Source organism: Eschrichtius robustus, chromosome 8 (assembly GCF_028021215.1).
Source record: "Eschrichtius robustus isolate mEscRob2 chromosome 8, mEscRob2.pri, whole genome shotgun sequence".
In the NCBI taxonomy this organism is placed as follows: domain Eukaryota; kingdom Metazoa; phylum Chordata; class Mammalia; order Artiodactyla; family Eschrichtiidae; genus Eschrichtius; species Eschrichtius robustus.
In genome coordinates, this window is record NC_090831.1 from 74,371,756 (window position 1) to 74,387,605 (window position 15,850).

Consider the following 15,850-nt stretch of genomic DNA (forward strand, 5'->3'; position numbering starts at 1 on the left):
CTTCTCCATATTGAAGTATGTTTATTCATATCTCCTGGATCTTCTCTCTAGTTTGAAAAGCCTCTGGTTGGCCGAGATATTTTGATCTTGAGTTTAAGTCTCTTCTTTGGATTTAGAGTTAAATGATTATTCTAACCGTTCTATTCTGTGCCTTTAAAACAGGAAATAGATTGACTGAAGAACTGAGAGCAAGGCATATGCCCCATTCCACACTTAATGCCTTCTTGGCAGGATACCTAGTGGGGCTTTTCACAAAACTACTGGCATAGTCAGAGAGAGAAACAGTTTGTTATTCTTAGATCTTTCAAGTTGCTACACCTATTTAGCTATAAAATTGCTGGGGCAGATGAATGCTGCTTTTTAAAGTTACCTTAAATACCACTACTCTTAACCTTTTAACATGTTATCAGTTTGGCTAAACAAATTCACCAGTTTGTTCCATTATTATGAATCCATGCTCATGCCATGCACTTAAATAGCAAAGGAACTTTCAGGAGGGTGATTTAACCCCTCTTGGTCCAAGAAAAAAAATACCCTGGTGGAGGCTAGAAACAAGTCCTGGCAAGTAACAGTAAAACCAATGTTTTCTCCATAGACCATGATGATACTTGTAATTACTGTCACCTAAATCAAAATGATTAAAGTAAAATCATGTCTTTCCAGATGCTCAGCATACACTTCCTCCCAGTAGATTAAAGTCACCATTAAGCATCTGAAATGCCTATAATTTGAACCACAGCTGCAAGAGAAGTCACTCAATTGTGAATTTGTTAGACCGTATGTTATTGTACAAGTGTGGGTTTTCTTTCATAAGGCCCCTATGGCCCCCACTGGGATAATTTTTAAAAGAATGACATTGACTTGTGCTCATAGCTACTCCATGACTAAGAGGTAGCAGGTTAAATAATAATAAAAAAGCTATTTTGGCAAATAACGCTTTTAAAAATAGAATTAGTCCTATGTTTCAGGTTTGAATTATGGAAAGAATCTACTGTTTATCATAGCCATCTCTCTCCCCTCCCCTTTCCACCCCCCCCCCCCACACCACTCACATCAATAGCGTCAAGATGTGGAGAGCTTGTCATAAATGATTTTAGAACAATTCTAAAACCACTGTTTAAGAAACAGTTTCTACTTCTTCCCACAAATGGAGCTATTTTCCAAATGAACAGATTTGTTTAATTATGACCTCAAGTGTCCAAGCCTCTCTTCCAATGGAGAAATAGACAAATGGTGGTCAAACAAACAAAGAAATAAGGGAGAGGGCGTCTGGATAATCCACAAAAAATAATCATTTTTTGAATTACCAAATTGGATTGCAATTTTGACTCGCCTCAAAATGTTAAACTCATGAGTCTTCCCGGTGATTGACTGAGAACTAGCAGACAAGGTTCTTCTATAGGTGCCTCAATCATTTTAAGAGCCTAGATATGGAAGTAAATTGCCTCTTGGATAAGCCATCAAGAAAGAAACAGCCAGCTTCCTAGCCAGTTAGGTCTATTATATAAAAATGGAAATTTGAACTAGTACAAATTCAAAATGAATTCAAAGTTTAAAAAATTCAAGTATATTCTAATTATTTTTTCTCGGAAGATGGTTTCTATAAATCGGATAATATATCTTTTACATCCATTTAGTCTGGGATAATGGTGAAGAAAGCTGGGACTGGCTATTGACTATTTATTCTTCATAGAAGATGACTTCCATCTAATATTTTGGCAAACTCTCTGTCACTTATATCTTTCTAGGCAACTCTTCCAACATTTTCATAATTTCTAAGCCATGGTCCAATTATCAATGATGCTATTCTTAGAGACCAGAGGCCAACTTCCATGGAGATAAAACTGCAGACTTTTCCTTCAATAACTTTCCAAAGCTCTGATTGTGAAAACAATACATATTAGAATTAGTTAAAAAGTTTCTGAAGAAAATGACAGTGCTTACACCCAACACCAGGGACAATTAAAATGACAATCTTTGGGCATGTAACCTGAACATCAGTACTTTTTGGTTTTTTTTTTTTTTGAACATCGGTACTTTTTAAAAGCTTCCCAAGTGATTCTACTGTGCAGCCAGGGTTGAGAACCTCTGATTTGGTCTACCCCATTACTTCACAGAAATGAATATGGGAGTTCAGAAATATAATTTACATACAGTAAATAATCTAATTTCTATTACTACAGATTAGTTCTGCTTATTCTATAGCTTCAAAGAAATGGAGGGGAAAAAAACAAACCCAGTATGTATTCTTTGTTTTGTCTTCTTTTGCTCAGCTAAATGTTTTTGCGATTCATCCCTGTTGTTGCTTGTATCAGTAGTTCTTCCTTTTTAATTGTTACATAATATTCCATTGTATGAGTATAGCAAAATATATACATACCCATTTATCTGTTGATGGATATTTAAGTTGTATTCAGTTTGGGGTTATTATGAATAAAATTGCTATGAACATTCATGTAAAAGTCTTTCTGTGGACATATAGTTTCTTTTCTGGGTAAATGCCTAAGATTTGCTGAGTCACATGGTAAGTTTATATTTAACTGTATAAGAAATTGTCACACTGTTTTCTAAAGTGGTTGTACCATTTTACAATCCCACCAGAATCTTTGAGACTTCCAATTGCTGAATGTTCTCATCAACATTTGGTATGAGTTTTCTATTGCTGCCATAACAAATTACCACGTGTTTAGAGGCTAACACAATGTAAATTTATTATCTTCTAGTTCTGGAAGCCAGAATTCTGACATGGATCTCACTAGACTAAAACCAAAGTGGTGGCAGGCCTCTGTTCCTTTCTGAAGGCTCTGAGGGAGAATCCATTTCCCACTCATTCGGATTGTTGGCAGATTCAGCTACTTGAGGTTGTAGGATCAAGATTCTCATTTTCTTTCTGGCTGTAAATGGAAGACCGTTCTGTTTCTGGAGGCCATGACATTCCTTGGCTTGTAGCCATCCTCCTCTATCTTCAAAGCCAGAAACCTGTGGTGAGTAGCGTCCTTTTCCCATCACATCTCTCCAACCCACTCTTCTGCTTCACTCTTCCACTTTCAAGAGTTTACATGATTAGAGTGAGTCCATTCAAATAATACGGGATGATCTCCCTGTTTCAATTATCTACCTTAATTCCATTTGCCATGTAATATAATATATTCACAGGGCTCAGAGATTTGTGGGGCTGCATTCTGCCTGCCACATACCCGCACCCTAGATCTTTATGCTATCATTGTCATTCCTTTTATTCAATACTTCTGTATCTGTTATAAATTCCACTTGACAGTGTTACTGATTTTCCTTTAAAATCGGTTGTCTTTCGCAAAAGGCCACAGATTGTATGATTTCATTTATTTGAGATGTTTAGAATAGGCAAATTCATAGATACAGAAAATAGTTCAGTGCTTTCCAGGGGCTGGATGAGTGAGTGGAGGACGAGATGACTGCTAATGGGTACAGTGTTTCTTTTTGTGGTGATAAAACGTTTTGGGATTAGACAGTGATGATGGTTTCACAACCTTATGGATATATTTAAATTGATTGTATTGTACACTGTAAAAGGGTGAACTTTATGGTATGTACATTATATCTCAATTGAAAGAATGGAAAAAGTCACTTGTCTTTGAAAGAAATTACATGAAGAAAAAAAAAGCAGATTTTTTTACCAGTCACAGGCTGAATAAGCTCTCTCCATGGGGAATCAACCCAGCTTCCCTGTTTCTGGCACTGTACCATATCCTATAGTACTGGAGGCTATATTGAGCAGTCTTGGAAAAAGGGATTGAAATGCCTGGCTGGACCTTAAACTATAGATACAAGCCCAGTTCAAAAGAATAATGAAGTTAATATGTGAAGAGAACTTTATTGTCTATATATACATATGTATTTGTGTGTAAAGGATACTAACCTCTAACATATAGATTAATGTACTTTACATATATTATTATTTCTTTTTCTTTCCCTATTTCCCTGACTAATCCTCCACTAAAATGTTTAAGAGAAATGGTGATAATATACATCCTTGCCCTATGCTTGATCTCAGGGGGAAAGCATCCAATATTTCACCATTAAGTATAATGTTATAGGTTTTTGGTTGTTTTTTTTTTTTAGTCAGAATAAGAAAGCATCTTTCTATTCCTAGCTTGCACTTTGTTTAGTTTTTAATTATCTTAATAACTTATTGATTATCATGTAGAAACAAGTTCATGTTATCTCAGATATAGCATTAAATTGAATCACTCAATGAATAGTGACAAACTTCTATGTGGTTGGTACTATTTCAGGTACCAGGACCCAAAGAAAAATAAGACACAGTCCTTATCCTGTACTTCCTCACAGTCAAAATGCTGTGGGGTTATTGAGAAGAAAGAAAATGACTTTAGTTGAGAGGAATCAAGGAAGGATTCAGAGAAACTAACATTTGAGCCAAATTTTGCAGGCAGACAAGGTGAGCACAGTATATTCCGGGTAGAAGTCACAGCTCGGAAATGTGAAAGAACATGGATTATGAGGTGGTGGGACGTGAGGCCAGAGGGGAAGTCAGTGTGTACCATAAATAAAGTAAGTTAGGAAACTTGCTGACAGGTTTATACTGGATCCTGTGGACAAAGAGGGGCCATCAAGTTGTTTTAGAAAGATCAGTCTGCTGACAGTGTAGATGGTGAAATAGAGATGAAGGAGGTTACAGCTGAGAGACTAGGTGGGAAGCTAGTGATGAGAATCTGAAACAGGGGAAATACACTCAAGAGAAAAGGACAAAATATAGTGAGACTTAGGAAGTTAGAAACAACGGAACAGATTGTCCAACTGGATGTAGAAACTGAGGGAGAGGAGGAATGCATGTTTCTTTCCTGGTTTCCTGGGTAACTACAGGGAATTTGGAAAGGTGAAGATGCTGCATTCGGTTCAGCACATGCCGAGTCTGAGAAAGGCCACCAAGTGGAATGTCTGAAAAAAAGCTGAAAATGTTGGCCTCGCACCCCTGATTATGATTTAGGATCAGTCCTGGTGAAGCTCTGATCCAGACGATGGATTATTAAAATAAATCTAGGATTGGTGATAAAAATTTGAGGGATTTATAGCAAGCTATAGCTCCAGAAGGGCTGCTAGGACCCATGCTTTCCCCCATTTAGTAGTCAGGATCTTTAACCTACATGTGGCGTGGCCATCTGATGGTTCCAAGCCTCTTTAATCACTCTTTTCTGGGCTTTTGCTTGGAATTATTTTGACCTCCAACCCAGCTATCCTGGCCTATACCTAATTTTAACACAAATATGGAAGAATCCCTTTGTGGTCTGATTGTGCTATCACAACTGAATAAAAACCCAAATACAATTCTAGGAGGCTTAGAAGAGTTATGTAGATGACTTCTGAAGGCATTCTTGATGAGTGGCATGGGGTTTAAAGGGTGTATCACACAGCAAAATAACTTAAAATTTCTCTTTACCCATCCATCACTTCAAGGCCTCTGCATCAACACATTAGCTTCTTAAAAATCTCTTCTCTCTCCACCCCCCCACCTCACACTTTCTCAATAACAACTGCTACAGCTTATTCCTTGCTACTCTGGCCTCTATTTCTATAGGGATAGTATATAATTAACAACACACAAACATACACACACACACACCACGAATCATTACTGACTTCAAAATCTCTTTCCAATGGAAGGATGAGAGGAAATAGATATGTATTAGGTATGTGTATGTTTAGTTGAAATGTAATTAAATACAGATTAGATGCCTGGTTAATGATACCTGGAGAAAGTAGGAATCCTGTGTGGAAATGAGAAGGCTTTGCAAGGTTTGGGACTAAAGGAGAAGCAAGGCTGCTAGGAGTTGGCAGTGAAGGTGGGTGGGAGGAAGAAGTCATGCCAAACAACATAGCTGTGATGTTGGACAGAAAGATTCTCTAATCACATCAAGGAAGAACTAACATATAATCCTGGAAGGATAGAGCCCCATCTTTTTCTCTCTCATAGTGGATTGAGGGAGGAAATTCCTTCTTACCTGGTGAGTAGTCTCAGCCACAGCTGGCTCATGGTCCCTCTGTGGTGATTAATGGTGTGTGGGAATGTGGGTGTTTGGTGGGGTGGCCAGAGAATGCCCTACAAGGTGATTGGGAGATAATGACCCTTCCTGTCCCATGCACTCCTCTCCTGGCTAGTCTTCCCCAGATGAAACTCAAAGGCCAGCATTCAAAGGAAGTACACACATTCCTTTTACAAAATGTCAGGAAGGTCCGCTCCTCTGGTGAGATGGGGCTGGGAGACGCTCTCCTCAGCTCCTTGCCTGGGTGGGCAAGTCAGGCTCTAGGGCAGGCAGAAATCCTCGTTTGAGGGTCCCACCGAGTTCCCTGGTCAGAGTGCTGCAGCTGAGCAGAGCAGCTGCTTGGGACTACTGCTCGGGTGCTGCAGAAAGCGTTCTTGGAATTTGACATGTTATCACTTTGGGACCGTTGACCAGCTGCTCCTGACTTGGCCACACGAAGGCTCAGACTGTCCCAGTCTCTGAATGAAAAATATCACAATTTGTGTGGAAACACAAGAGACCCAGAATAGCCAAAGCAATCTTGAGAAAGAAAAACAGAGCTGGAGGAATCAGGCTCCCTGACTTCATAGTATACTACAAAGCTACAGAAATCAAGACATTATGGTACTGGCACAAAAACAGAAATATAGATCAATGGAACAGGATAGAAAGCCCAGAGATAAACCCACGCACATATTGTCACCTTATCTTTGATAAAGGAGGCAAGAATATACAACGGAGAAAAGACAGCCTCTTCAATAAGTGGTGCTGGGAAAACTGGACAGCTACATGTAAAAGAATGAAATTAGAACACTTCCTAACACCATACACAAAAATAAACTAAAAATGGATTAAAGACCTAAAAGTAAGTCCAGGCACTGTAAAACTCTTAGAGGAAAAGTTAGGCAGAACACTCTATGACATAAATTACAGCAGGATCCTTTTTGACCCACCTCCTAGAGAAAGGGAAATAAAAACAAAAATAAACAAATGGGACCTAATGAAACTTAAAAGCTTTTGCACAGAAAAGGAAACCACAGACAAGACGAAAAGACAACCGTCAGAATGGGAGAAAATGTTTGCAAATGAAGCAACTGACAAAGGATTCATCTCCAAAATATACAAACAGCTCATGCAGCTCAATATCAAAAAAACAAACAACCCAATCCAAAAATGGGCAGAAGACCTAAATAGACATTTCTCCAAAGAAGACATACAGATGGCCAACAAACACATGAAAGGATGCTCAACATCACTAATCATTAGAGAAATGCAAATCAAAACTACAATGAGGTATCCCCTCACACCAGTCAGAATGGCCATCATAAAAAGGTCTATAAACAATAAATGCTGGAGAGGGTGTGGAGAAAAGTGAACCCTCTTGCACTGTTGGTGGGAATGTAAATTGATACAGCCATTATGGAGAACAATATGGAGGGTCCTTAAAAAACTACAAATAGAACTACCGTACTACCCAGCAATCCCACTACTGGGCATATACCCTGAGAAAACCATAATTCAAAAAGGGTCATGTACCACAATGTTCATTGCAACACTATTTACAATAGCCAGGACATGGAAGCAACCTAAGTGTCCATCGACAGATGAATGGATAAAGAAGATGTGACACATATATACAATGGAATATTACTCAGCCATAAAAAGAAACGAAATTGAGTTATTTGTAGTGAGGTGGATGGACTTAGAGACTGTCATACAGAGTGAAGTAAGTCAGAAAGAGAAAAACAAATACCGTATGCTAACACATATATATGGAATCTAAAAAAAAAAAAGGTTCTGAAGAACCTAAGGGCAGGACAGGAATAAAGACACAGTCGTGGAGAGTGGACTTGAGGACACAGGGAGGGGGAGGGTTGGGCTGGGATGAGGTGAGAGAGTGGCATGGACATACATACACTACCAAATGTAGAATGGATGGCTGGTGGAAAGCAGCTGCATAGCACCGGGAGATCAGCTCAGTGCTTTGTGTCCACCTGGAGGGCTGGGATAAGGAGGGTGGGAGGGAGACGCAACAACGAGGAGATATGGGGTTATATATATATATGTATAGGTGATTCACTTTGTTATAAAGCAGAAACCAACACACCATTGTAAAGCAATTATACTCCAATAAACTATTAAAAAAAAAAAAGATATTCCATCCAAAAAAAAAAGATGTTGCAGAAAAAAAAAAAAGCAAAAAAGAAAATGTCAGGAAGGTCTCACTGAGAATTATCACCTGGGAACACCAGATTTTCTATTTCCCTCCTACCACAGAAGGATGTGGAGGGTGCTAACAGACTCAGACCTTCAGACTGAAGATGTTTTCCACATGGATTATCCCCCTTTTCCAACCCTCTTTTTCTCTCCCCAATTTCCTCTCCTGTCGTCCTATAGCTCCTTCTTCTAGACCCCCAGTCCAGTATCCACACCCACTCTTCAGGAATCTCTATTGCTCCTCACTGGAGTTTCCTCCCTTATGCTCTTTCCAGTGTTATGAACTGAAGCTTCTCAGGCTTTGCAGACTCCAGAGCGGATTTATGCTCTGGGTTTATGTGTTGAAGAGACAGAAAGTACCTGTCTGATTCATTTTCCCTACCAGCGAGAATTGTGGCTGATTTCCTCTGGCTCTAAGAAGCAAGCATATTCATCAAAGCTTATCAAAGCATATTCATCAAAGCAAGCATTCATTTTCACTCACCGCACCCCTCCAGCCCCCCCCCCGACCAAAGACCTCACAGTCTAGTTTCATATGAAGAAAGCATATTTCATGGGAAACCGTAATGCTGACATCATCATACTAAGGAGCATTGGGCCCCCTCCATTATGAGAGTCACAACTTGAGTGTGAATGACTTCATTTATTGTGAACGGTTATATCTGCAATTAGTGGGTCTTACTCCAGTTGGATTCCTCTCTCATGAAGGAAATAGACCAGCATGCATGTGTTAGGTCTCGTCCATTTTGCAATAATAGTTGCCATTTGTTGATATGTAATTTACTTTGCACACTTAATCTTTTGTAATCCTCACAGTGACCCAGCATGGTTCATAATTATTAAACATTTCAAGAAGAAACTGGGGCTCAAAGAATTAGAGAATTGCCCAAGATCTCATGGAAGGTGAACATAGATGGAGCTGGTATTTGAACCCAGATCTATCTATCTGCCCATGATCTTATCACTGTGATGTGCTACCTCTTAGCATGAGGTGAGCAGAGGGGAAACCAAAAGAAATATCACAGGACTCTGGACTTTTAAACCAGGTGCCCATGTGCTTATTAATTTGTTAGGGGGAAAACTAAAGCAGAATTCTTCACTCTTTCTCCCTTCCTCCCTTCCTCCTTCCTTCCTTCCTTCCCTCCCTCCCTCCCTCCCTCCATCCCTTCCCTCTTCCTTCTCTTCATTATAGTAATCACAGAAGAATCAGACATAATAGAGTGTAATACTGCCTCAAACCAATGTCTGGGTAAGAAGCTATGAAAATATTCTATTGTTTTATGATCCTATTTAGAGTGAACATTATATTTATAGATTTTTCCCTGAATACACATTAAGGTAATACTGAACTTTTGCTAAAAATTATGCCATACATCTGTGCTGACAGCTTGTTTCCTGAACACAAATCTTTATCTACAACTTTCAGCTTTCAGTATTTTTGCCAAAGAAGTAAGTTAGGACATTAAAAAGTCTAGAAAGAAACGTAAAACAGATGGGACTAGATTTTGTGGGGAGTGATGGCCATATTGAATTTAATGGAAACCTAGTTAGAGGGAGGACTAAGAGGAAAATCCATGAAGCATACATAGGGAGGGCCCTGGCTTGGGATGGAATCTCAACAATGCACAACAATTGGCTTACAATTGTAGGTTGTTCTTGAAGTTGGGTGTTCTTTAAGATGGAGTAAGAGGCTGGTCATAGGCCCTTCCTATGATACAGGGCAAATATTTTCAACTATTGGACAGTACTGATATTTTGTGAGTCTAGTGTTTATTCCTTTCACTTGCCATCCTGGGCAAGTGAAGAGCCTGGGGCTCTGACCTAGGATGAGGTCCCAAGATCCATGGCTAAGGCACTGGTTGTGGCTATGGTCCTGGAGCAAAGGAGAGGTAAATTTGGAGGGCTGGACTGGACTGATCTCAGAGAGCAAGAGCCCACTAAAAGTTTGAAGGATTAGCAAACGGCTTGGCCAAAGTGGAGGTTGCTGGTTCAGGAGGCTGAACTTGGAGGCAGTGCTCGGCAGATAGAGGGACTCTTTTCTGTAGTATCTACCCATAGCCCAGAAGAAAGGTATAGGGGGAGTCTGCAATTAGTGCAGGGTGATACCGGCAGCAGCGTGCATCCTTAGACATATAACCAGTGAACCCTCTTCGTTCCTGTTTGTTCAATCCCTCCCTCTCAACTGGCCTATTCCCATCAATATTTAAATATTAAATACCCTCCAGCCTCTCCTATTTGATAATAAGAAAAGAAGCCCCATTTAATGTTGCTTTCCCTTTTATCTGCTAGCCCTCCCTTTTCTCTTCACAATGAAATTTGTCAAAACTCTATATCCACTTTCTCCATTTCTTCACATTCCATAACTCCTCTAAAGACACATTTCATTTTGGCCTTTGTTCCATCTATCTAACAAAGAGCCATCTAACAAAATGGCTCTCTCTAGAGTTACCTGTGACCATCACATTGCTAAATCCAGCAGACAATTTCCAGTTCTCATCTTGTTTGATACTCAGCAGTATTAACCTCCACCCCTCCACCATTGATTGCTCCCTGCATCTTAAAACCCCCTCTCCCCTTGGCCTCCCCCCTCCCCCTTCCCCACTCTTCATGTTTTGCTTCTACCTCTCTGGCTGCTCTTATTCAGCCTCTTTGCCAGTTCTCCTCCTCCGACCACTGAATGTTGGAGCTTGTTAGAGCTCAGTTTCAGGCCCTCTTTTTTCACTTTACACTCTGTTGCCAGGCCACCTCATCCATTCCCATGACCTGAGTTACAGGTGCTGATGACATACCTCTCCTTTGAGCCCTAGACCGAATTCTAACTGCTTATGCAGCATCTTCTCTTGGATATAAGGACCTCAAACTCATTATCTGTAAGCCTGAATTCATTCTTTCCTTTCACATGTGTTTTTCTCCAGTGTGATCTCTCTCAGTGAATGGCATGACCATTCATCCTGTTGCTGAAAAGCTATGTAAAAATCATTCTTGACCCTTCCTCTTTCCTCGCGTCACATGACCAATTCGTTAACAAGATAATAAAGACTTTTATGTCTTAAAAGTATCCTAAATCCTTTCGTTTCCGTTCTCCTTTATCTATACAGTCAACAGCCCAATCCAAACTACCATGATTTCTCACCGTGGATCACTGCAATAGCATCCCGGCCCCACTTTTACTAATTCCTCCTCATCCAGTCTGTGTGTCTTTTCAAAAAACAATTCTGACCACATTCCTACCTTCCTACTTTCATGTGCGGTTAAAACTATTCAAAGTCCCTTCCTTCACTTTTGGGTTAAAGAGCAGTGTCCTTAACACGCTGTATAAAGCCATGCATAATCCGGCCTCTACCTACCTTGCTCCTCTTCTGCCTTCACTTCTCTCTCTCTACTTTATCCTTCAGCATAGGGCATCTTTTTATTTCTTGATCCCTCCATATTCTGTCTAACTCAAGGCCTGGACACATATTTTCCCCTTATCTTGGAACATTCTCCAATCATCCTCACTTGTCCACAGCAGATTCTTGCAGAAGACCAGTATGCTGGCCCACTCTCTGAGCTAAGCCTGTTGTGCTGAATGAACCCCAAGTAAACACACATGTCTTGAATAATGCTCATGCTGTTTTCATTCCTCAGATAAGTTAACAAACCAAACTTTAAAAAAATTAAAGCAACATAAAACTATAAAAAGTCCTAGGAGTTTATTAATTTCTCCATATTTAACAGATTATTGTAAAATTAACCACGATTTAAACTGTGTCATTTTTAACTAGGTAGCGAGGAAGTTTCAAACAAGAACTAGTTGCATGGTGATATGAAACAATACTATATTTTATAGCAACATTTGCAATGAACATGATTGGTATTGCTTTTACTTAGCATGCACTTTAAAATGATACTGACCAGAAGTAGATAAAACTAAACTCTCAGCCTCTGGCCCTCTTGATACCAGACATGTTGAAATAATAGGTCTTGGTCCTGACAAAAGGCTTGAAGCAGGCAAGGAGAGCGAGTTAATGAGATCCTGTAATCTGATCTCTAGCAGTCCTGGACAGCTGTTCTCAGAGCCCTAATGAACCCTACACCTTTACAGATCACGGACTGGCAGAATCCGACCCTGGTGGGCGCAGGCAAGCCCTGACACCGTGGAAATGGCTTTGCTGGTGTAAATAACAGGGATCTGTTATCATGAGATTACCTGTCTGTAAAATGCCTATTTATCTTCATTATGTTGCTTTTGTGGGGAGGAAGGAGGACGTGAGTGTTAGTGTGTAAGATGATGGAGTTAGGAGAGGAGAAATGCATCTCTGACCTAAGGTGAAACCTGCTTTAACACAGTGGGTTTATTCGACAGCCAGATGGAGTCCATGATGCTGATTCCCAGTGCTGAGCTCCCTTTAGTACTATAAGCAAGTGTCTAGCAAAATAATACAAGAATGAATTCATACCTGGGATTCCAACTTCATAGTTTGTGCAAGAAAATAAGATGGTAGTTTTCATCTGGTAGTTTCAATCTGATAATTTTTTCATTCATTCATTCATTCATTCATCCATCCATTCACCAAATAGTTGAGTGACTACATGACTGGCAGTGTGCTAGGCACAGGCTATTGTATGGTGAATAAAACAGACACTGTGGTACCCTGTTGGACATTTGAGTCCATGGGGCACAGAGATGACAAAATAATCAAATAAACATGTGATTAAAATGTTATAAATTCTACAAAGTGGAAGGAAAGGGTACTATGAGGGAGAAAAATAGGAAGAACCTACTTCAGAGAGAGAAAGGGAGATGATTTTTTAAATGATATGGGAAGAATAAAATGGAGCCAGCCATGCAAAGAAGATGCAGTGGGGATAGCTGATCAATTTCATTTATCTTGATTTTAATATGAAATTTAAATATGACGTGCAATACAATTATGAAATATTCTTTTAATCAAAATCAAACAATTCCAAAAGAAAAAAGTGACTCCTTTTTACCTGTCTCCCTACAAAAATTCCATTCTTTTGTAGGAAGTGTGATTAACAGTTCTGGTGTGTTTTATTCTTACCCGATCATTCCCCATCTATGAAAGAATACAAACAGTAAGGCTCTTGCTTTGGAAAGAATGAGCAGACTGACCCTAAAGTAACAAAGGCAGCATATTACTAACCTCAGAACACGTTTGCAATATCTTAGTATGCTTCCAATCGCATGATAATTTGCATCTGTGAATAATCAGGGGACATAAAGTTCTGTACAATCTACATTCCGATAATCACATTTCCAGATCTTTCAGAAACTTACTTGAAATAAAGTTTATAACTATATCTTTTTGACAATCACTAGAGCTAGTAAAAACTGTTTTACTGCTTGTTTTGGCAGCTCAAATCTCAGTTTTGGGTCATTCAAGTTGCCTTTGCTTTTGCTCACATTTGATAGATTTTGCAATAGTGGTGAATAAAGGAATAAAAAAAGCCCCCAAAGTGGATATACAAGGCATATCACATTACTAAATGATAACAAATGATAACAAACAGATGACATTCAGAATATCTAATTGACAGCACTCAGTATTTCACTAGATCAAAAATATACTTTAAACAGCCTGGATTCATTTTAAAAGTTTAGTTTAAAAAAAGTCAATTACAGACTCATGGTATATCCTATGAGGAGAAATAAATCCAGATTTCTAAAATATTGACTGCTGAGCTAGCTCAGCTTCATGTGAAATTCGGGGTATCTCAGGACCACGAGTTATTTATTTCTTAACACAGCATGCTGCATGCAGTGAGCCTGAATCATGAGGCGTTCTGGGCCTCGGGGGAAGCCAAACCACAGGGTGAGGAAAGTCGTGGTCCAGAGGCAGATGTCCTTGGCCTACCAAGAAAAAGTACCTAAAATGTTTGACTTATTTTTTAAATATTTAAAGAATAATGAAATATAACACACGTGGAAAAGTGATAAAATCTAAAGATGTGTTTAATAAGTGTCACCTGTGTAACCATGAACCAGGTCAAGAGACCAACCATTGCCAGTACCCCAGAAGCTCCCATGGGTTCCTCCCCAGTCCCAATCCTCTTCCTTCCTTCAAAGGTTAGCACTTACCTGACATTTATGGTCATCAACCCTTCACTTTTCTTAGTACTTTTGCCATCTGATTATAAACCTCTAAACACTGCAGTGTAATAATGCCTGTTTTTAATTTTATATAAATGGATTCATAGTGTACGTGTTCTTTTTTGTCTGGCTTCTGTCACTTGATATGATGCAGCTGTGTGTGGCTGAGATTCATTTATTTTCATTGCTGCATGATTTTCCATTATATGCTATACTGCAATTCCTTTATCCCTCTGCTGTTGGTAGGAATGTAGGTAGTTCTGCATTTTGGAAATAATGTTGCTATGGACATTCTTGTATACATTTCCTGGCACACCAGTATAAAAGAGTACATACTTAAGGATGGGATTGCTGGGTCACAGGTTATGCATATATTTAATGTAACTAGATAATTTCAAAGTAATTGTATCAATTTACACTCCCACAGGGAGTGTGTGTGACAGGTGTCATTGCCTCATATCATCACCTATATTTGCTATTGTCAGGCTTTCAATTTTTGTGAATCTGGTGGAAGTATAGTGTTAACAAGGTTAACTTCTATTATCTTTCTTAGGAATCATGTATAATATTAGCTAAATGTAATTTTTTATACATAGAACAAATAAATTAAAAAATATAGAGAGAAGAGAAAAATATAGGTATTTTATTGACACCTGAGTGAACATTAGATTAAATAAGGCAGTGTGGCAATCAGCATATTTCTCTTGCAACTGAACCCATTATTCCAACCATATAATTTGGGGATAAAGCAAGAATAGAAATAGTATGCCTGACACCTTATAATTTGTGCCTATCTTAGTAAATATAGTTAAATTGATGATAAAATAAATAAATGAATGGTCCACCAAGACATGTTAAATGCAATCTCTACATTTATGTGGATTTGTTTCTTAACTCATTGTTTGTCATTGATCTGTTTATTCCTGTGATGATTCCACACTGTTTTAACCACTAGAGTTTTATGACTGTCTTGCTATCTAGTAGGGCATGACATTTGTCTTAGTTTCTGCTAAAATTAGAGCCATTTTCTCTTGGACAATACCGCATTTTGATTGTTTTTAAAAACATAATGAGGGGGACTTCCCTGGTGGCACAGTGGATAGGACTCCAGGCTCCCAATGCAGGGGGCCCAGGTTCAATCCCTGGTTGGGGAACTGCATCCCACATGCATGCCGCAACTAAGAGTTAGCGTGCTGCAAATGGGGAGCCCGCATGCTGCAACTAGGGAGCCAGCGAGCTGCAACTAAGGAGCCCACCTGCCACAACTAAGACCCAGCACAACCAAATAAATAAATAAATAAATAATTTTTAAAAGCATAATGAGGTAGAAATTATACACATTAAGACAGACACTGATGAGAGAATTTCACTTTCTTTTTCTATCTTATCAAGTAGAATGTCAGGTGATACCTGTATTTTACCAGTTCTGCCTCCAACTCTGCTGAATGCAAGATTCTTCTGTAGTCTGAATCTGACCCACTCTGCTCTCCAGAGCTGGCATTGCTCTCCCAAATGGGGT